Genomic DNA, 23168 nt, shown 5'->3' with positions numbered 1-23168 from the left:
AATTATAACTAGATATCTTTGAACGTCTCCTTCTCTTCAAGATGCAATTGTTTTAGTCATGTGACACATTTAGCGGTTACGCACCCGTCTTCATTTTTACATGGGTTTGCATTTACCCTCATTTGGGTTCCGCTGGAATTGACTTGTGGCATTACCAGTGTCTTTGTTGAATAGTGTATGTACTGTCAACTCATAGATTGCTGTCGCGTGTTCATAGTCTTACATTAAACAGACGTATTGGCTTTATTTATGATTTAATTACTAGCATGTTGTGTAGCCTCCTCGCTGGTCGATTAATAATGTGGTTTTTCTTTTAGACGATATCTATGACCAGCATGTTTCTTTTGAAATTTGATTTCGTGGATGCAATGCCTTTTGGTTTTGATGTGGTTGGCAGACCAAGATGTGTTCGGGTTACAGTACGTTTATTCATAAGTATTTTGTGTGTTCACTTGTGTTTAAGACATATGAGTATTTTATGAGGGATTTGCTAGTTAGCAAGCTAGGTGACGTGTACGTTGCCATCATTGGCCTCTAGTTAGGTGCTTAGTGGCAGAATTGTTTGTGTTAGCCCTAGAAATATAGCTAGATATTTTTGAATATGTCTCCTTCTCTTCAAAATGAAATTATTTTAGCCGCATGTGACACATTTAGTAGTTGTGCACCCATCTTCAATTTTACATGGGTTTGCATTTACCCACACTTAGTTTCCGTTCGACATGACTTGTGGCATTGCCAGTTTTTGTTGTAATAGTGTATGTACTGTCTACTTATAGATTGTTGTAACATGTTCACAGTCTTATATTAAAATGGCACATTGGCTTTACTTTTAATTTAATTACTGGCGTGTTGTGTGGCCTCCTCACTGGTCCATTAATAATGTGGTTTGTCTTTTAGACGATATGTGTGGCCAATATGTTTCTTTTGAATTTTTGATTCAATGGCTGTAATGGCTTTCGGTTTTAATGTGGTTGAAAGACCAAGGCGTTTGCTAGTTACAGTACATTTATTCATAACTATACGTAATTTTCATTTTAGTTTTTGTGTCCATTTTTGTTTAATGCATAAGAGTACTTTTTGAGAGGTTTGCTAGTCAAAAGGCTTTTCTGATACTTCATGAGTAGATACTGTTGAGTTATCTTATAGTGCACTGCATCTTCACAAGCTGGTTAGACAGTGTCCTTGTGTGTTATTGTTTCATGGCACTGCACGACACATGGATGCTTTCGCTCGTGAAAGTTCTTCACCACGAACGGTTTTTTGTGGGGAATTTTCATACGTTCTACATATGTTATGACAATAGGTGATGTCCTAAATTTGGTCCTGTGACATGTCTTGGACATTCATTTTATGTATATGACATAAGTATGCTAATCAGTGGTTTACAGCACAGCAGCTTATACTTTTGCATGACATATAGATGAATTTACATTGTCTTTTTGCCAGCTCACCATACTGACATTTAGATTTTGTTGAGGTTTCTTACAGTAAGAGCTACTTTCTCACAAATGTGTAGATGTTGTTGAGCCCTTATAAATTTAGTGTATGGTATGACATAGGTGATTCTCTACATTTCGGTTTCTTGATATGTTTTTGGCATTTATATTATACACATGACATAAATATGCTGATTTTGGCATAGGATGTGGTATGACATAGGTGGTTCTCTACATTTTACCTCTTGATATGTTTTTGCAGGTTCATTTTATACATATGACAAACATGCCTATATTCGGTTTTCAGCTTAGCATTTTATAAGTTTGGTGTGAAGTGTCCTTGTGCAAGGACCACTTGCGCATAGTGCACGTTTGTTCGTTTTATTTATTTCTGAGGTTGTAGTTTCTTTCATTTATCATTTCTACAATTATTTCAGAACTGTGCCGACAATGTATCGTCCAATAAAAATCACTGAATATTTAATTAATGAAGTTATTAATATATAGTATATTTGTACAATGTATATAGAGGATATTCGTTATGGTATACTTTAGGTATGTGACAATGGATGTATCCGTTGGTTCTATCAAATGATTACTGTAAATTCGGTTGTAGAGACTTGTTCTTGATTCTTATTCTGGTTTTTGTCTGTCTTTGTGTTGCGTGGCTAATAAGTTAATGATACTATCATTACTGTTTATGGATATAAGCCTGGAGATGGTGCACTGAAAGACCGAAACTAGTAGCCATACAAAAGCTTTATAAGGACAGCTGTAGGTAAAATCACCACTAATGGCAGCCCTCGGTCGCAGAAAAGGGGAGTCTTTTGACCCACTTTTCGGCACTGCTATGAGTGCCTTCATAAGAAATAAAAACTCTAAAACTGGCATGTCACTTAGTAAATTAAAAATCAAGCCATAAAGATTTAGTCACAAAATTTGTAACACGGAATACATAAGAGACAAACCACTATCCTCTGATGCTACTGCAGGGTGCTCCCCCGTGATAAGCCTAGAGGGATGGTGCTCTGGGGAGTAAGTTGTCCATTCACGACGACAGATGCTTAAATACCAGTAAAAAAAATTGGATAATACCGGGCACGCAGTACAACTGAGACCGCTCGCCTTGAGCATCTGCATCAAGCAATCGTGACTGACCCGATCGAATGCCTTACTAAAACAAAGAAAAAGAAAGACACCAGAGACAGAAGTCTCTTCAGCCACTGAGACGACGTCCTGGCATTCGACTACCGAAGTCAGAATCGTCCACGCAGGCACCCAGCTTTCATGAACAACAAGAATTTTCTCTAGCTTAATCAAAAAACTGCTGTTTACCATTCGCAAGACAGTTTTGTGACTGAAATTAAGCAGTGAGATCGAGGGGAATTTATGAGTGCCTGGACGTCTCGTTGTCTTCGTAATTAGAACGATTTTACTAATCTTGAAGGGTCCAGTATCAAAATCCTCAGGATCACCTCAAAATGGTTCAAATGGCTCTGAGCACTATGGGACTCAACATCTATGGTCATCAGTCCCCTAGAACTTAGAACTACTTAAACCTAACTAACCTAAGGACAGCACACAACACCCAGCCATCACGAGGCAGAGAAAATCCCTGACCCCGCCGGGAATCGAACCCGGGAACCCGGGCGTGGGAAGCGAGAACGCTACCGCACGACCACGAGATGCGGGCGATCACCTCATTTACCAGTGACATAATGGTATCACCTACAAGAGGCAAAAAATGAATATAAAATTCCTTAGGAATACCGTCGAATCCTGTCAATTTTTTCGATGGTGAACCAAAAATAAGGTGATATATATCATCGCGAGTAAAGTCACTTAGAAAACCATCATTTAATGCGGGAGTAACCAAACATTCAAGGAGAGGAATAAATCCAGCAGAGACAATGATATCAATAGCAGGAACATCATAAAAATCGGTAAAGTAATAATAGATCGTTCTGCCAATATCACGTAAGGGACGTCAGTACGTGACCATCGGTGTGAGTGAGGTACGCGATACATGCTCCTTTTCGAGCCGTCCTCAGCCGGATAAGGTAACATGAGGATGACAATTCATCCTGTAGCAATGAGCAGGTTTTGATCGCAGCCTAAGTCCTTCTATTTGTGGTTTATTTAACTGAAGAGGCTTTGCCTTAACATGGCGGACATCCATAATCCGTAAGAGAGCTTGTTTGGCACCTTCATAAAGTTGTCGCAAGATGCAATAATGAAGTTCCTGGGTCCAACGAAAATCCCTCACCCTCTCAGCGCCGTAACGCATTAACGCTTTCTGGAGCATTTATTTTGCATGCCCTGACCACCATTCCATAAGAGAAGGTTAACGGACCTGCGAAAGAAAGCTACGGGCCCAAACCCCTCGAACAATAACCTCGAGGGAAAGATGCTTTAAGAGAGCTATGTTCAATATCCAGGGGAGGTGATATAGTTTTACTGGTTGCGGTACATGATTTAAGAGTACAGCTACGGCACAGTGATCAGTGAAACAAGTGTGTATCACGTCTATCGCTAACAGTTGTCCACATAAAAAATCAGGAAGATAAAAGTGATCGAGTCTGCCACTGAAAGTAGCTGTAAAGTGCTGTGGGGGTGGCAACAGATCCACGAATCGTGTATTTGGGAAGAGCGCACCAATTCGTCTAGCTCCTTACTGAAATTAAAATTAGGGGTCTGATCCACAGGACACAAAACACAATTCAAATCTCCTCCAAACAGAACTTCCTGCTGAGTTTTACAAAACATATAAACTATATCCTCTTTATAAAAACGCGCACGATCTGTGAAACAGCCAAATCCCGAAGGCGCATAAAGAATAATTAAAATAAGGTCACAAAAATTGCAGCCTATTTTTCGGCCGTTATCAAGAACTTCGAAATCAGTCAGTGGTATTTCCTCAATGTAAAATAGCGCAGTACCGGCAGCTAGGAGCCACCTGAAAGAAATTAGGAAAGCTGGGAACAGAAAAATGGTCAAATAACATATAGAGCAAAAATATCACGTCCGCACATAAATCGTCAATAAATTGTCATAGCGCCACAAGTCTAAGCTCGGAACTAATTCTGTTCACATTCAAAGTAAGAAAGGTGTAGTCCTCCATCTATTTATTACCAGACTATTCAGCTGATTACTTGCAAGTGAAATATAAGGCGTGTATCACAGTCTAAGGCAGAGTCAGCGAACGAATCTTAACGTAAAGAGGTGGCTCCCTCTCTTTAACCAATCTCAGTTTTTTTTCTTTTTTCGCAATGCCGATCGCTGAGGTTAAAAACGCTGTTAGTTGCGCTTTTAGGGGAAGGTGACTGCCCCATGGGGCAACGTGGTGGAAGGGGAGAGGGACTTCTGCGGAAATTCAGACAGAGGATACATCCCGCTCTTCCACAGGTGGGCAGTGCGTCTCCTGGGAGTCAACGGAAACGAAAACTGACTGTACGTCTTTTAACGTCACCATGTGTTCCACTGTCACACTTGTGCCGATCTGGTTCACAGCGGCTTAGCATGTTTTCCCCATCCGGAGGCGCAGAAGAAGGGTGGGAATACGTTATGGCTTCAGGAATGCCCGGCAAGTACGTCGATATAGTACGGAGCTCAAGAACAGGCCTATCCTCATGTGATTCTGAAGAGGCACTCTCGGTCTCGGGGAACACATCTGAGGGGGTGCTGGGGGCTTTTGAGTCTTGAGTAGCAGCTAACATTTTATCATCCGGTCTGAACTCGAGGAAGGGAGAGGCCTCCACCAACGGACTCTTTCCAGCAGAGCGGAGAAGGGAAGAGGAATCGTCTGATTCCTCGCCATCTTGCGTCCGTCCACGCTTGTTTTGAAGTGAAGATGGTGACGGCGCGGAAGCTGCAGTGGCGAAGTCCCTATGTGAGGTTAACGGCGGAAATGCCTTAGAACCTTCACGCAATGGCTCGTTTTGCCCCTGAGAATCTTTGTTGGGCACAACAGCTGTCACTTGGGAGACCAGGTCCGCTGCAGTTAGCCTTTTAGTCCTTAAGTGCAGCAGGCTATTTTTACGGTGCTATCTACTGCCATTACATATAAAACAGGTTCCTTCTTGGACTGTATAAATTATTTGCACCCGGTGTCCACAAACCTGCAAATAAGAGAAGTTATTCCGTTTGGCTACTATGTCCGCTGATCTAACTCAATTACAAGCTTGCAAACGATATGAAACTTCCAGGCAAATTAAAACTGTCTGTCCGACCGGGACTCGAACTCGGGACCTTTACCTTTCGCGGGCAAGTGCTCTGCCAACAGAGCTACCCAACCACGAGTCACGACCCGTCCTGACAGCTTCAATTCTGCCAGTACCTCGTCTCCTACAAAGGTCCCGAGTTCGAGTCTCGGCCAGGCACACAGTTTTAATCTTCCAGGAAGTCTCATATCAGGGCACACTACGCTGCAGAGTGAAAATCTCATTCTTGTAAATGATGTTGAGCAGACCAGCGTTCCCGCCACGTGTTCTGTATGTCCCCAAATGGAAGCAGGACGGTCTTGAGGAAACTGTCATTAACTTTGGGTAGAGGGTTAAAACCTAACATTCGTATATTTCACATCTGCGTTTACCAAAATAACCACACTATTAGAGCCATCGCGATGCGTTTAAGTGGCTTGATGTCCATGCTGCACGCAAAAGGTCCCTGTCAACCTGAAGCGCGTCTAGAAACTTGACGTATAACACATACGATTCAGAATCTAAGTAAACTGTGTGACGCTCTTGTCAGTTTACCTTGATCGTATCTACAAGCCAATCATGAATTTCTAATGAACTTGGATGCTTACGCCGCGTGAACTTGTCAAAACTAAAACTGATGGTACCTGTGCATCGAATGTTCCTGGGAGTCATGTATGACATCATGACGCAAGACAACAACTCGTCAAAATTGAGTCACAAACGCGACACGCTGACAGACAAACAACGAGATGATGCACACGACACTTGCTTCGTGTTAAAAGAAAAAATGTATAGAAGTACCTGGTATTTTATTGGGTCCATAGTATTATTTCGTGTTAAGGTTTTCATGTTAAGCGATTCTGTGTTAAACTTTTTTCACTGTTATTAAGCCCCACTACTACAGCTGTTGCAAAGAGGGTGTCATTTTCCCTTTGTCGCACTAAACATTTTCGCATCACCATTCGATGGTAAGAAAGGGAATGATGGTCACATTTTAATGTAACAGACTCTTTATAACGTTGTGCCACAAAGTAGAAAATGGGAAGATATTAAAAATGTTCGGAAGTTCACGCTAGCAGAGCCACAGGTGAGGAGGAGACATAGCTATGCAGCAGAAAGAAACAATCAAGACTGTAAGTCGGTCACGTAATAAAAGCACATGCTGCTACATACGCACCACAGACAGGTACAAGTTACACATTCAGTAAAATTTCCACAGATGGAGAGAGACAGAGACATACGTTCGTTAGCTCTTGTTCTGTGAACCAATAAGCTGTACCTTGGATACAATAACACCTATCAGTGACCTGACAGCGCAATTAAGAACCTGTAACAAGTGGAATGAGGATTGCTGTCCAATAGTAAAGAAGCAGGATACACTCGGTCACAATAAAGAGAGACTCATGTATTGCTTCCCACCCACCTCCATACGCACCACAGTTCTCCAGCTCTGGACTGGTCTACTCAATGTTTATTACGGTGTAGTGACATCCATATATTAGATGTTCCAGTACCTCTCATGAACATGCTGCTTGCCGTTCCCGAAATGAGAACATCCCTCCAATTAACCATGACCTGCCGCTGGTGGGACATCGCATTGGCTGCCAACCGCGCCGCTGAGGTGGAGACTGAGCGTCTTCCACCACCAGAACATCACGCAGTTCCTATTGCACTTATATCATTATCACTGTTGCGTGAGACGGCCATCTTGGTGCCTCCGTTTCCAATCATCGGTGCAGGCACTTGCAAGTGCCAGGACATACCTATCCGGTGGGGACAGGATCAAGCAACTACACGGTTTCCAACAGCACACTACATCTCGAATGGTCAAGCTGTGTCATCGTCATCTTTCCGAGGGTGATCGAGGAGGCTCTAACGCAGATTGGAGCACAATCTGCAGCTGTGGGTTTGCCTGCAGACTGCACACGTCAGCCCACAGCGCTTCAGCTCAATAGCTGAAGCAGCAGCCTTGCCAGCAACAGAGTCAACGGAACTTCACCATGTCACTGGCAACAGGCATCATCTGTGGCTGAAGAAAAGACACGCGTAAACTGAAAAATCTAAATGAATAAATATAACTTGCTAGTCATGTTTTATTAGGGAGAAAGGGCGCTCTTCATGACCCACAACATCGTGACAACGTGGAGGTGTCTTCACTCGACACAACTACAATACTTACGAGACCCCATCCCTGAACCAGCTGGTAGCATTGTCTACCCACTCAGTGTTATTGATCTATAAAGAATAGGTAGCTCAAAATTTGTACATAGAATTAGGGTCATTAACCAAAGCATATCTGATAAAATCAGTTAGATATTTATTATATTATGATGTCGACAACAATACTTATTAAAAGGCTAAAAAACAGAGGACTGTTTAACCGAGGTACCATTCTCTTTGGTATCACAGACCGCACAGTCAGGCTACAGACAACATTCAAGGAAGTATGTTTTGCCTTCGATTTCCTCTTCTGGTGCTGATCTGTGAAAAATATACACAATTGGTTTTGTAACGAGAAATATATTTAAGATTTACCTCAGCGATCATCATTATATTTTAGAACTTTCTGAAAACAACAGGTAAAGGAGCTAGAAAAGGCCATTCTAATTATACGTACCAGTTTTGCTTCAGTCATTTAGAAGAAAAGTGTACCTGAATGATAAAAATTCATGTTTCCCGTAGATCATTACAGAAAATCCAAAAACTTATCTTTTACAACATTCAAGCTATATATTCATATTACTCGCCAGCTTCCTTATCCACCATACTCTTTCTGTTCATTCTTTTATTTATCCTGGGATCTTTGGTAGCAGCTTCTGCAGCTCTGTCCACTTCAGTTACTCGCAACCGATCAACAACAGTTAGAGATAAACCTTAATCCTTCCAGTCTGTAGATTTAATTTTTTCAGAACATGACCCTAGAAACTGCACCATCGTTGAATGTTACTTAGCATCCATTACACCTATCTTCAATGCTGTCAGCCCGAGAAATTCTGTTTTCGGTATTCGCTCCATATGCAGATGTTCAAGATTTCGTTGGGATTATGTGAGAGACTATGGAGTTATCTCCCAAGAAGATTTGTGTTTGTCAGATCCCTTTCTTAAGGCTTACTTTCCTCCATAACAGCAACGTATACTTGTGAATTTATTGTATGTCTGTACACCAAATTTCTGTAGATAATTGTTGAACCAAATGATGTGTATTATTCGATTTTGCTTTGGACTGGTTGGTGTTAAATTTATTTACTCTCCATATTTCTAACACAGAAAACACATACACTGAAATAGAACAACACAGCAGTAACTACGAAGTACACTGTTTCAAATTGCGGAACCAATAAGTAAATATATACTGTATGTCGTTAGATCTTTGGCTGCAGCTAAGCCACAGCCTTCTAGGCACGCCTGTACTTAAAGTTACAGTAGTCAGAGCCTTCTAGAATACTCATGTGTTTATGATCCCTTTTTAAAAGATGAAAAATTGGAGGAAAAGGATACATCATGTATTCCGATGCACTTTAAACAGACATAGGGACATAACGAAAGATGAAAATGTACATAAACTACACTTTTTCTTAATCAACATGAAATTCTTCTATTGATAAGAAATATTTTTTTGTAACTTTTAGTCATTTTTCACAAGCAAATATTCTTAAAACAAAAAGAATCTATAAAATTGATTCTTTTTTCCCCCTAATGTTCATCTTCAAGTCGGATAATGTTTTCCAGATGCATCCAAGTGTGGTTGCTTGTGAACTGGTTAAGCTTGTTAGCGCAGAGTTTAAATTTCCCTTTAGAAACTGGCAGGTGGAGAAATAGATATGTCGACGGTATGAATAACCTCCTCAAGTAAATGGCAAAGGAAATGCTTCGAGGAAATAGACTCACATCTCGTTGCTTGTGAAATAAAGGACTAGAATCAAAATTTATGGCACTCTCGCATCTGCATTCAGTGCGATGCCAGTAAGTGCTTTACATCTTGCGTAAATTACGTAAATTACGATTTGATCCGTGAAGACGACTCTCCATTTCCACTCGCCATTGTAATATAAATGCAAAGCTTCGTAGCATCAGTTTCCGTTGGCACTCAGTTAAGGCTGTCACATTAGCAGGGTAACTCAGTAAGTTCATTACGGTCTCATTTCACGGCACACGGCGCTCTCTGGCGTCGGAGCTTAGGGCCGTAATATTGTGTTTACTAACTACGGCGTTCGTTAATGGAAAATTTCGGGACACCGTGCAACCATCTCCCACCCTGCGGGGCACGGAGAGAGCTCCTCGTGACAATCGGTCACACTCCACCTAGCAGCGAGATTAGTTCCTGCCTACATTCTAATGCATGCTTAAAGCGGTTTCTCGGCTATTTCTTAGTGCTGAAAACTGTTTACAGATTGCGAGGCAGAAAAAAAGTGAAAACTTTGAAAAGTAATTACGACGGTATTTGTACTCAACAGTTCATTGTCATTTCTTGTACAAAGAGTTGGTATGGTTCGATGTATGAAACACAGGAACACAGAGTGTTAATAATGAAAATACTGGAACTGAAGAAGTTGAGAGTTGAAATTCATTCTGGGATGCACCTCACATCTGAACAACATTTTTGATGTAGTCCTGCACATGGGCGAGCATAAAATAGTGTACGCGGTAACTCACATCGGTGCGCTCGGTTCATTGAAAGGTGTGAATCCTGCGACCATATTGCTTTTTCTTTTCTTTAAGATTTACCATTCAAAATCTTGAATGAGATTTTCACTCTGCAGCGGAGTGTGCGCTGATATGAAACTTCCTGGCAGATTAAAACTGTGTGCCCGACCGAGACTCGAACTCGGGACCTTTGCCTTTCGCGGGCAAGTGCTCTACCATCTGAGCTACCGAAGCACGACTCACGCCCGGTACCCACAGCTTCACTTCTGCCAGTATCTCGTCTCCTACCTTCCAAACTTTACAGAAGCTCTCCTGCGAAACTTGCAGAACTAGCACTCCTGAAAGAAAGGATATAGCGGAGACATGGCTTACCCACAGCCTGGGGGCAGAAGTGAAGCTGTGGGTACCGGGCGTGAGTCGTGCTTCGGTAGCTCAGATGGTAGAGCACTTGCCCGCGAAAGGCAAAGGTCCCGAGTTCGAGTCTCGGTCGGGCACACAGTTTTAATCTGCCAGGAAGTTTCATTCAAAATCTTACTAACGTCCATCTTACCTTAATTCTAATGTACGACTTAAGGTTTCCATTTTATGGTTATAATCTGCAGTTGACACCCTCTACGTAACAAAGAATACTGCATCCCCACAGATCTTAAGTTGGAGGAAAATACAAACCTTTGACAGAATGTTTTAGTGTTATAAATGACTTCTGATTGTGCATGTTAATTAAAGTAAGAATTACATTGAATCAATATGCTGTTTCACTGTAATTCTAATTAGGAATCATTTACTTCGACTTTGTAATTGTATAAATACCTTGTGAAATCTTTTATTGTGATAAATGGTTCCTAAGCAACATTTATACTTCTCTGCACTCAATATGATGACTGAAAGTGCATTCCGCTTAGGAAAACATTTAAAGTGTCATTGTAATTATATACGTGATGAGATATCCAAAACAGGTAACCCAAAATATATCCAGAATGAATAAATATAATCACGTGCGGTTTTCGCCAAGTTATAGCGGACGATGTGACAAATTTCCTGACGTTCGCAAGAAATTTTTATCGTTTCTAGTGGCCGAATTACGTCAGTGACTTTGAATTTTTTTCCTAATGGAACTATATGCTTTTTTTCTGTGGAATTTCAAAGAAGTTTCCAAGAGAACTTAACGACGTAACATGTATGGAACACGATCAAACAGTATCGAGATAACAGCGCCGTAAAACACTGTCCAATGGGCAGGAGAAAAGTTTCCACAAAAGTCTGCCCTATTATACCAAATGTAAGCAAACGCGTAACTTATGAACGGTTTACCTGTGCCCTTGAGGCCCATCAATCTGTGTTCCGCTGTTGTAGCAGTCAGATAACTTGTACTTAAGGCAGTTGATACATTCAAAATCTAAACCAAATTCAAAAAAGTGAATATCGTTTCTGGTAAGTGTCATGGAGATAATAGAGCAGTTGTGTGCTCAAAAGAATCGAGACCGTTCCAAGTCATGATCTTTCTTCAGAAACACGATAGCAATGTTCTAGAAACTGAAAGTGTGTAGAATAAAATACGCCAAGGAAAAAGAAAAACTGATGACACAAACGAAATTAACATTTTAGAAGCATCACCCATCGTCCTCTTCTCACTTCGCTGCACATGCAACTTCATAGCGATGACTTACAATATTGGTTACTGTTCTCAGAATGTTATCTACGAAAAGTGCAATGTGAAGAGACATGTATGTGCAAAAATCTTTTTTGACGAAGACGCATCGTTTACAAAGCATGGGCAAGTCAATCTTCACAATATTCACTAATCATCAGTTGACAATCCACGGGCCCGCATCTCGTGGTCGTGCGGTAGCGTTCTCGCTTCCCACGCCCGGGTTCCCGGGTTCGATTCCCGGCGGGGTCAGGGATTTTCTCTGCCTCGTGATGGCTGGGTGTTGTGTGCTGTCCTTAGGTTAGTTAGGTTTAAGTAGTTCTAAGTTCTAGGGGACTGATGACCGTAGCAGTTAAGTCCCATAGTGCTCAGAGCCATTTGAACCATTTTTTTTGACAATCCACGCTGGCTCAAGCAAGTGGATAACACAAAGCACTTGTCTATCAAAGTTTGATGTGCGTTTCTCAAGCCGCTCATCATTGGTCACTGTTTTATTCATGGGCATCTAAATAACTCAAGTATCTCGAGTTCGTAAGATATGCTGCTCTCGCAGTTACTGTAAGACATCCCATTGGACATAAGTCAATGAGTGTGGAACCTACATGTTGGATGTCACTCCTTTTCCACACATGTAATGATAAATCATCTTACGAGAACACTTGGAGAGCGTTGGAACGGTCGTTCAGGAAACGCACTACGGTCTGCAACTCACAAAATTGACACCTCTACACGAAAACTAGACGTGTTGGTCACCGGGAATAGTCTGCGATCGTTACTTATACAAAACTGTCCAAATGGAGTGTCCAGATTGGTTTCCTATATTTCCTCATGACCGGTTTCGGCCAACTGCCCATCTGCAGATTTATTAATATAAATTTCAATTTATTATTAGTTTGAATTACAAATGGTTTAAGATTGTTTTTAGAAAGCTTCAGTATTCTTCAGAAATTATTTACAGTACAACAGTCGAGCAACATACAATTTGCGACAATTACAAAGAAGCCTGTCGAATTTGAAACTGAAAGTACGCTGTCATAACTGGCCATACACTAGCCTGATACGGCTTATAATTAATTTATTTGTCTATTTTTAAGAAACCTAATGGGTGCAACACCTACAGTGCTGAGAAACGCCCTCAATCTGTAGAGAGTGGACTGATGTAATTCATTAGGAATGTTCCTAAGTGCAGCATGAAACACTGATTTGGAATTATGATAGCTTTAAAATATATTAAGGAAGTTTGTAAAATATTTACAAAAGTTTTTAAAAAATTATAAGAACCCTAACTGGTGTAAAGTTCGTAGCCCTCAAAAGTGCTCTTTGTGGACTGATAGGATGCATAAAAGACGTTTCTAAGTGTAAAGCATGACACATAGATGAGGGTATAATTATTAAAAACTGTATAGGAGCTTTAAAACACTTAAAAATAACTTCTTAAATTTTCCGATGGTAGAGCCAGAAGCACTCAAAAGAGCCCTCGATAGACTGAAAAAATTCATATATAAGAAGTTCCTCATTATAACATCTAAAACATAGATCAGAAGTTTAACATTACTAAAAACATTCAAATAAACTTTACGAAATTCCAAAGTAGCTTCTCTTCCTCTTATCAGGAGATTGTAGAGGGAGTTTGTACTGTTCGACCACGCACGAGTCCTGATTCATATTACTCTCCTCAAATTATTTCTCATCTCTGGTGACACGTGTCAGTACTTTGCTGGCCGGTATGTCATGTGTGTCATTCGTAATTGATTTGAAACCATTACTGTCTACATTATATTCCTGTCAATCAATAAAACAGTTAACACTTGTAACTGGTAACACGAGTGATTGCCAGGATTAAGCTGGCTAATTTTACATTAATTTGTTATCTGACGTTGTGGCTGCTTTGAATGTAGTATCCTCTGTAGTTGAACTGGCTTAAAAACAGATTTTAAAGGAACTTCGTTTTGTGCTGAAGAGTCATCTTCCATGAATGCTGTGCAAGGGTTAATCAGTAACAGATAAGATCGCAGCATTCCATGAGAAACGATGTTGCTGCATCGCGGATAGGAATTGTTTTATCTTTGTACAGCGATGGACCAACGTCTTTACCTCGCTGCACGCTGGGTTAACACCCTTTTGTCCAAAGAGATGTAAGAGGGCTCCTCATTGATTAATCTTAAAAACCAGCAGGGAAGAAGTCAAACGCAATTTCCGAGAGCTACAAATTTGGAGACGAGTTTATCGGTTGAAATAGGAAACTTAGCTGAGGTTCCTCAGAATTGTTTAAGAACTGTGTAAATGACAGTAAAAGGGTTCATTAATGTTGTAAAATTTTTGCCACGATGGGAAATTGTTGGCTTGTCAACAAAAATATCATTGGCCAGCATATCGCAGAGCCTATTTAATTAGCACACAGGAATTGTGCAGGAGAAGGAACTCTTGTGCCAGTGGAGAACACTTCGCTTGGGATCGTGAAGAGAATAGGTCATAGGGACGCAAGGCACGATATATCTCTTCTGGAGATCTAGTACAGAGCTGATGTGTTTCAGTCTGCAAACACATCACGGTGCTCGCTACTTTCCACAGAACTGAGTGCTGTATATGGAGAAAAATTGCAGCTTGGGCAAGCGGGGTATGAGAATTACCTTGTGTCTGTAGGCGCGTTGTTAGGAGCAGATGCATTCTTATCTTACGCTTTTCCCGAGTGACCGGCGGCTCATTCATGACTCACTCAGTAAAGTTATTTGTATGCATAGTTTTACATTCTCTTGGCGGATTCAGGAAATCGCTGCATGTGCACCACGTATTTATCCTTCTGGAATTCTTTCGTAGATTACGGTTTTATCCCATTCACCTAAATTATCCAGTCTTTGTCGGGGCATCCTAGCGTTAGGTTAGTACAGTTTCATGACAATAATGAAATTGTTAAGCCGCGCGGGATTAGCCGAGCGGTCTGAGGCGCTACAGTCATGGACTGTGCGGCTGGTCCCGGCGGAGGTTCGAGTCCTCCCTCGAGCATGGGTGTGTGTGTGTGTGTTTGTCCTTAGGATAATTTAGGTTAAGTAGTGTGTAAGCTTAGGGACTGATGACCTTAGCAGTTAACTCCCGTAAGATTTCACACACATTTGAAATTGTTAATTTTCTTATTCTCTGCATTTCTTCTTTCTGTAATAACTTCTTATTCATGAATCAGGCAACTTTGGAATAAATAGGTGTTAATGTGCACCATGGTTTCGCTTGATAGTTAGATGAACACACTGTTGGGTGTTATATTTTGTGACGCTCAACATCCTTGTCTCGTGTTTGCCAAAGCCACCACTGTCCTGTTAGTTATCTGTTGCGTGACACCTTTCATTAAAGGCCCATGAACGTATGGGGAGCTATTCATCAGCCAGTCCAAATAATGTGGATTATTCTGACATCTACAGGGGTATGCAAAACATCAATGTTCCTTTCAATATCTCGACGTCGCCACGCGTATGTACTTTATTAATTCATTCAAATTTCTGACGGACCTTACCAACTCCAGATGAATTAGCTCCTGACAGGGGGTCTGATGACCTCTCTGCTTAACCGCCCTACAAACCATTTACTCTAATGCGTGTCCATGGCAGTTGTCCCAAAAAGATTGATCTCTTATGAAAAAATACTTCATTCTGCACCCTCCCCCCCCCAACCCCCCCCCCCCCATCCCCCCAAATAAAACCTTCTGATGATTTTGATGTGGCCCACCGTGAATTCCTCTCTTGCGTTAACCTCTTCAACTCAGAGTACCACCTGCACCCAACGTCCTCGGATATTTGTTGGACATACCCCAGTGTCGGTTTCTCCTACAGTTGTTATCCTCTACAGCACCGTCTAGTACCATGGGAGTTATTCCCTGATAGTTAAATTACATCCTCTCATTATATCCTCTCTTCTAGTCAGTGTTTCCGCATGAGCCTCTCCGTGACTTCTCACTTCATATTTCATCAGTCCGCCTAAATTTGAACATCCTTCTGTAGCATCACATTTCAAACGCTTCGATTGTCTTCTTTTCCATTTCTTTCACAACTCTGTACAAAGCTGTGTTCCATACGTACATCTCAAAAATTGCTTCCCAAGTTGGGACCTAGTTCTGAAATTAATTGACTTCTTTTGGAAAGCAATGCCCCCTTCGCCTGTGTTCCTCCGTTTCTTATGACGTTCTTGCACCGTCCGTTTTGAGTTATTTTGCTTCAAAGGTAGCAGAATTCCTCCACTTAGCCTACCTCGTTGTCCCGAATTTCTATTACGCCTCATTACTTTCCTCTGTCTCCGTATTACTAACAGTTCATAATGTATGTTCATTAGCTCATCATGCATTCTGCAAGGGCACTGATAATCGTGCCATTCAGTGACTTGATACCAATATCATCATCATCACTACTATTTTTTCTGCAAATCCCATCCTTACCATCGGGCAGTATGCCGCTACACAAGAATGCAGCTACCGCTGGTGTGCAGAAGCTCCCTCCCGATACCAGGGAAGAGTAGCTCTCGACCCTGGCGGCGGCATAATTCTGTGGCTCAACCCCTCCCCTCCTCAGCTCAGCCAATCCAGCCCTTTGCCCAGCAGAAGCCCCTCGCGACGGCGAGGTTCGCTAAGGCGGCGGAGCGAGATCATTTTTCGCCTTTTTATATAGAATGTAAATTCGCCATACGTCTTAATAATGCGTGTGGGTGTAATCTGGGTTGCCGCGATGACGGGCCATTAGGGCGTGCGCCCCCGCTAATTCCTTCCTTCCCTCAGCGCCGCCCCTTTCCTCGCCGGCACACTTCCTTCCGCCTGTCGCGCGCGTCACTGCCCCCCCCCCTTTTCCTTCTCTTCTCTCCAGCCACCCTCCCCCCTCCCTTGCACCAGAGCGGAGAGCTTTATCACCGCCGCCGCAGCGCCGCCTTCATCCCCGGCCGCTCCCACGGAGGCAATCTCCCAGACCTCCCCCTGCCGCTGCCGCTGTCCCTGTCGCACATACATCCACCGCCCGGGCACCCCCTGAATCACATCGGCGCGCTCCACCGGCTCGCCGAGCAGCGCCACACCGCGAAACTCTTTTCTGGCTCCGGCGCAGAGAAAGGCCTGTATGTACAGACTGCCGCGCCCAGAGATTTACGTTGATTTGAGGCGGCGCTCCCGTTTCCGCCCGAGCTACCCGGGATAAAAGCTAAACGATTCGCGGTGATCAAATTTTTTACTGTCTCACAATATTTCTCTTTGCACGGCCCCTTACAACTGTGCTTATTGTGAGGCATTGTGTTATTTCTCCAGCCCCACATTACAGGCACTTATAAATCACATCCATTTTTCTGGCTTTCAGTTGCTGCGAGAGGTTTTTATCACAATAAGTGCAACTTCATCGCGGACTTCTGTAGCGCTCATTCACCCTCTTTACAGAATAACAAGCAACTTGCATTACCCAGAATTTAACAGTAACACATTTGTCCTCATATTGTAAAGGGTGTCCTAATAACCGCGCACAGTTTTTAAATAAAACCCGTCAATATGCAGTGCGGTATCGTGTGGAAAAGAATGTCGGAGAAATGTCCAACACAACATGGTCGCCAACTGTCGTTGTTTTTCCTAAATGTCTAATAAGATCATCCCATGTTACTGGATCGATTTCGTCAATGAATCGCTCAATTTAGTTGTTTTACCTACGAATTGTTCTCTGTTTGATAGCGCAGAAATGTCCTTTACGTAACTCCACATGAAGTTGTCACTCCTTGGTAGAGCTTGGACTGTACAAAAACAACAGTTCGGTAGTTTTAGCACACTGCATAGAAGATGTAGTAAATCGCAATATTACCGGTAGATTGGTGACTATGGTAGGAAAAGAAACTTAATCGACGGTGTAAGAGAGAAACTAGCAGCCGACGATTTCTCTTTGTTTTTTGTTTGTTTGTTTGTTTTGCACGTAATTAGAACCAGACATTATTCAGTGTAGTCCATTGTACATTTTATATCCTTACAGAATATGAATTTCATTTTGTAAGCAATAACAACTAATTGATCCGATAACTACTGCGCTTTTATGAAAGCAAGGCTTTGATGCGAGTACGGTTTAGATGTAAAAATACAAAACAGGTATGTAACTGTTGTTATTTTGTACTCAATGTAATGTTCTTTTTCATGGTCAAAGGCAAGAGTTTCCCGTTACTATTGATAAATGCGAAAGCTGTTTATTAACAACAGAAACATGTTTCATATAAGTAGTAGTGGTAGCCTTATTCATCCATAGATGTCTTTTTTCAAGGATATAGGACATGTCAAAGCATTTACAAATTTTGATCAATTTAAAATAAGCTAATTCGTACACACATATATTTACAGACTTCTAGTTCGAGACAGTCATTAGATTTACTCCTGGTATACAATACTTTTTTTACAAATAACTTATTAAATAATGTAATGCCATATTCTTCACTCATACCTCACTATCAGTCACTGCACACACTATACACGCATTGTTTCATAACACTTCACTCACTACACACACACACACACACACACACACACACACACACACGTGATCTCTGGGCCATTTTCTGTACCGCAGCTTCTCATTTCCTATCCTGAAAAAGTGAGTCAGCATCCCTCCGTAATGAGTGAGATGTTGAGCTCAGAAAGCGGAAGAGGTGTTAGCATTGTGCTATGCATAGCTTGGGGGTAAGCATTTCTAGAAAGGAAAAAAAAAGGAAAAAACATAAAGTGAAGGTGTTGTATGGTATGTTGGATATTTTATAATCATTATTATTATTTCGTATCACTTTTTTTTTTATCAGACCCCTACTCTGTTTTAGCTAAGTAATCCTTCAATGTATAAAATGTATTGCATAACAGGTACTTCGTAACTGCCCTTCCAAATAAGTGTATTTTTGCAATTTCTTTAATCTCTTTGGGTAAATTATTGTAAAGTTTTATTCCTTGGTAGAAAATGCTGTTTTGAGTTTTATGTTTATTTTTTCTTGGTAAATGTAACTTGAGTCTATCTCTTGTTGCATGGCCATAGACAGAGCTGTTTGTGCAGTAATTACCAACGTTATTTTTTATGTGTACAATTAACTGGTAAATGTATTCACATGGAGCAGTTAAAATCCCCAGTGTTCTGAACATATCTTTACAATGAGCTCGACTAGTATTTTTGGTTATTATTCTTATCGCTCATTTCTGGAGTTTGAAAATTGTGTTCACTTCTTGTGCATTTGTTCCCCAAAAAAGAATTCCGTAGCTAATAATTGAGTGTACATATGAATAATATGTAACTAAAAGACACTGCATGTTACACACTGATGATAGGATTCTAAGGGCATAACATTCTGATGACATTATGTTTGCAAGTACCTTTGTGTGTTCACACCACTTCAACTGATAATCAATATTCATTCCTAGAAATTTTGCATTTGTTACACTGTCTATAGATGTGCCATCTACATTTAATTTAACATTTAACTTTTCCTCTTCAAACTGAAATTCATGGCATTGGTTTTCTTTATGTTCAATGTCCCTTTATTGCTTATTCACCAATCATAAAGTTCGACCAAGTATTGAAGCGATGTCTGACATGTGACTTTTCAGGCTTTCCCGATGGATGTATTGTAAATACACTTCTCGGGTTTTCCACCGGATCGTATTGTGTAAATCCCATAATATTTGATCAGTGCAACTGCTCGCTATCTTCGCGTGGTGGTAGTTGCTGCTGTCACTGCTCCAAGATGCGACTGATGATAATCGCGCGGCGGCGGCGAAATTTATCGGGCCAGGAGCAGGCAATACGCGTGCGCGGGAAGTCGCTCGCAGGTGGAGCAAACTGTGCTGCCGGACGCTCCTGTGGTTAAGAGCTGAATTAAATTTCAGCAGTGGGTTGCGTCGAGTCATGAATCTGAAGTTCTTGTTTTCCCTGCTTTGATTTAATCGCAGCCAGCGCTGGATTCCAGGCGGCGCTTAATTGAAAACCCGCATCCCTGTTGACAAGATTGTCCGCTGTTCGGATATGTATAGCCTCCGTAACAACACAGTCCAGAAAGATGACGCTGGGGAATAAAATTTCAGTCTTTTCGTAAAACATATGATGCCTCGCGTCCAGGCAATGCTCCGCTACCGCTAATTTGTTAGGTTGCCCCTGGCGTGTATGACGGTGTTCGACGCAACCTTCTTTCACGGTTCGGCATGTCTGTCCAATAAAAGACTTTCCAATGTAATATCTCACTGGCATGGCATGATATACACAACACGTTCCCTAAGGTCAAGATCGTATTTCATTGAGCACAATAAATTCATCAATTTTCCTGATGGCCGAAAAACACGTTTGAGGTCGTGCCTTTTGGGATTATTTCCATTCTTGAAGACATGCCGCCAAAATAGGGCAAGAAAGCCGTTGCAGTGGGTGCCTCCAAATATTCATTTACATCCCTGCTTTGATTTTGCTTAGAACAGAATGCACGGCGTACCTGTCTATCGGAATAGCCGCTCTGTTGGAGTACCGTTCTTACGTATTGTAGCTCACCAGGCAGACTGTTGGCATCTGAGATCATATGTGCTCTATACACCTAGGAGCGTAAGACACTACCGCTTTGTGCAGGAAGATGACTACTTGTGGCCTGCAAATACAGCTCTGTATGTGTCCGTTTGCGGTAGACACTATGTCTCAGTGTACCATTGGCTTTTCTTCTGATCAGTACATCCAGGAATGGTGAAGTGTCATCTTTTTCCACTTCCGTTGTGAACTGTATATTAGGATGGAGCGAGGTGAGACGCCAGAGAAACATGCGTAATGTCTCTGTTCTGTGAGACCACACCACAAATGTATCGTCTATTACCGTCAGAAGCAGGAAGGTTTGAGACTTGCCGACTGCAGTGCTTTCTCCTCAAGTCTTCCATAAAACCGTTGGACATCATGGGAGATAGAGAACTTCCCATGGTGACACCGTCCACTTGTTCATAAATCGGTCATTGAATAAGAAATAAATTGAGGTAACCGCATGTTTAAACAATGCCACGGGATCTTTCTCAAACTCGCTGCTGATAAGCTCTAACGAGTCCTACAGCGGTACTTTGTAAATAAAGATACAACGTTAAAAGTAACCAAACGATCCGACGGTTGTAGCTTAAGTGTCTTCAGGCGTGATCTATAGAGTCCTTTAAATTCCGGATATGGTGGTCACACTTGCCTATGAGACGTCGCAACAGTAGAGTAAGATGTTTGGTCAATGTTGCTCACTATTGGGTGAAGAGGAAACCCATCCATACGTATCTTCGGTAGACCGTTCATTCTAGGGGAACCTGCAGCCTGTTGGTGTAGGATCTTAATGGCCTTAGAAGGAACAGGGAAAACAAGAGCTTACAATTCATGACGACGCAACGCACTACGCCTGCCCCTGACCAGATAAATTTCGACGTTGTCTTGCGATTATCATCAGTCTCGTCTTGCAATAGTGACAGTAGCAGATACCACCACCTCCGCCTGAAGATGTCGAGCACTTGCGTCGATGAAATATTGTGGGATCTACAAATGCGAGAAGTGTATTTGCAATGTTTCATATGTTTTTATTTTGCGGTTCTTGTATTATTTTATCTTTCTGTTGAGGAAACTGTGTTTTCTACCGTTATACGATAAATCTACATCGTTTTCTTCATTTTTACTGCAACGTCCCTCAACGTCATTCAGATTCTAGGCGGTTTATCACTTTTCATTTTTATGGGAATCTAGTAAGACACTCACTGCACTCATAAAGAAAGGGAATGCTATGAACTAACGCCAAACAGGTCTGCAAAATACCTAACATATAGGTAACCCAGGTACAACCTTAACTGACCAAAGCTAGTAGAAAAGGTACCGTAGTCTATGCTTACTGATGATAGTCTACAGTATTTTCACAATTCTAATCTGCAATGTTTCTAGTTTTCATGGCGTCAGATAACACGACCCGGATATTTCTCCAGCAGTGCCCACACTTGGCACCCCCTAGTTTGAATTACTTGATGACTAGATCCACCGAAGACCCCTAAAGCCTCTTGTGTGCTCCACTGATGTGATTTTTGCGGCATAGCTGCCTGACTGATGACTGTGGAAGACAACTAGAAGAAGCCATTATGGAAGTCAATCTACAGGTATTGAATGCACTTCAGAATGGGCCAACCTACGAAGGGAGGGTCGGAGAAACGTCAAATATTGACATAACTTTAGCAGATACGCCAGCGGCGCGCCGTGTGAAAGGCTGGAAGATTCGAATAGAATGACGTCGAGTGACCACAATGTCATACACTGTACCATCATTGAAATGGAAACTGAAACTGCCACAGAGAACGGGCACATAAGTTCCAGATGTGAGATCAAGGACGCTAACAGGGAAAAAGTTAGAGGAATGTTTCAATGTCCAGGATGTTGATCGCTGGGTGATAGTGTTAAGGCTGACAGCGGCTGTATACAGAGAAATGGAAGCAGCGATACCTATCAGCTAAGGCCATTCTAAAGGAGTACCTTACATCTGGACCGGGACGCTTCAGAAATTAAGATGCGAAACTAGGATAGCCAGGAAACTATACCAGAGCAGCATGACCAAAACGAAAGCGTCAGAAAGTTGCATAGCTACAGGGTTGTTAAACAATGTCTTAAGGAAAAATTCAGGAAAACAAAACTGGAACGATGGAAACAAGTCGTGGAGGCTAGCTTAGGAACCTATCGCTGCGGTGTACCATATAAAACAGTCTGCGAGAAAATACTATCACCAACAGTCTTATCCACGCTCAGAAGGAATGATGAAACGGTAACAGAAAGTTGGGAACAGTCCCTCCTAGTGGAAACACTACTTCCTGACGATGGGGAAGAAGGCGATACGGATTACTGGCGTAGGTTACGGGAAATGTTATGGTAAGAATATGGAAACAGTAAACCCGTGTACCCCTTCGCACAAGAAGAAATTAGGCAAATAATTTCAAGACTGAAAAAGAAAAAAATCTCTAGGACCGGGCAGGATACCGGCCGCAGTGATACAAGCCTAATTTTACCCATTGGATAGTTACTTGTGCGATCTGTAAAAGTAGTGTCCCTTGCAAGGAATGGTCCTTGCACCGTGGAAGAACGCTGAAGTGGTAGTAATTAATCAAGGGCACGATAAGAATCCAATTATACCCAAATCCTACAGACCATTTTCGCTTTTGAACTTTCCCGGCAGGATATTTGAAAAATTAATGTGCAAAAGCTTACAAGATCACAGACTACTACACGGGATGAGCCCTCA

Source organism: Schistocerca serialis, chromosome 6 (genome assembly GCF_023864345.2).
Source record: "Schistocerca serialis cubense isolate TAMUIC-IGC-003099 chromosome 6, iqSchSeri2.2, whole genome shotgun sequence".
NCBI lineage: Eukaryota > Metazoa > Arthropoda > Insecta > Orthoptera > Acrididae > Schistocerca > Schistocerca serialis.
The sequence above is the reverse complement of the archived record's forward strand: the minus strand, read 5'-3'. Positions refer to the sequence as shown.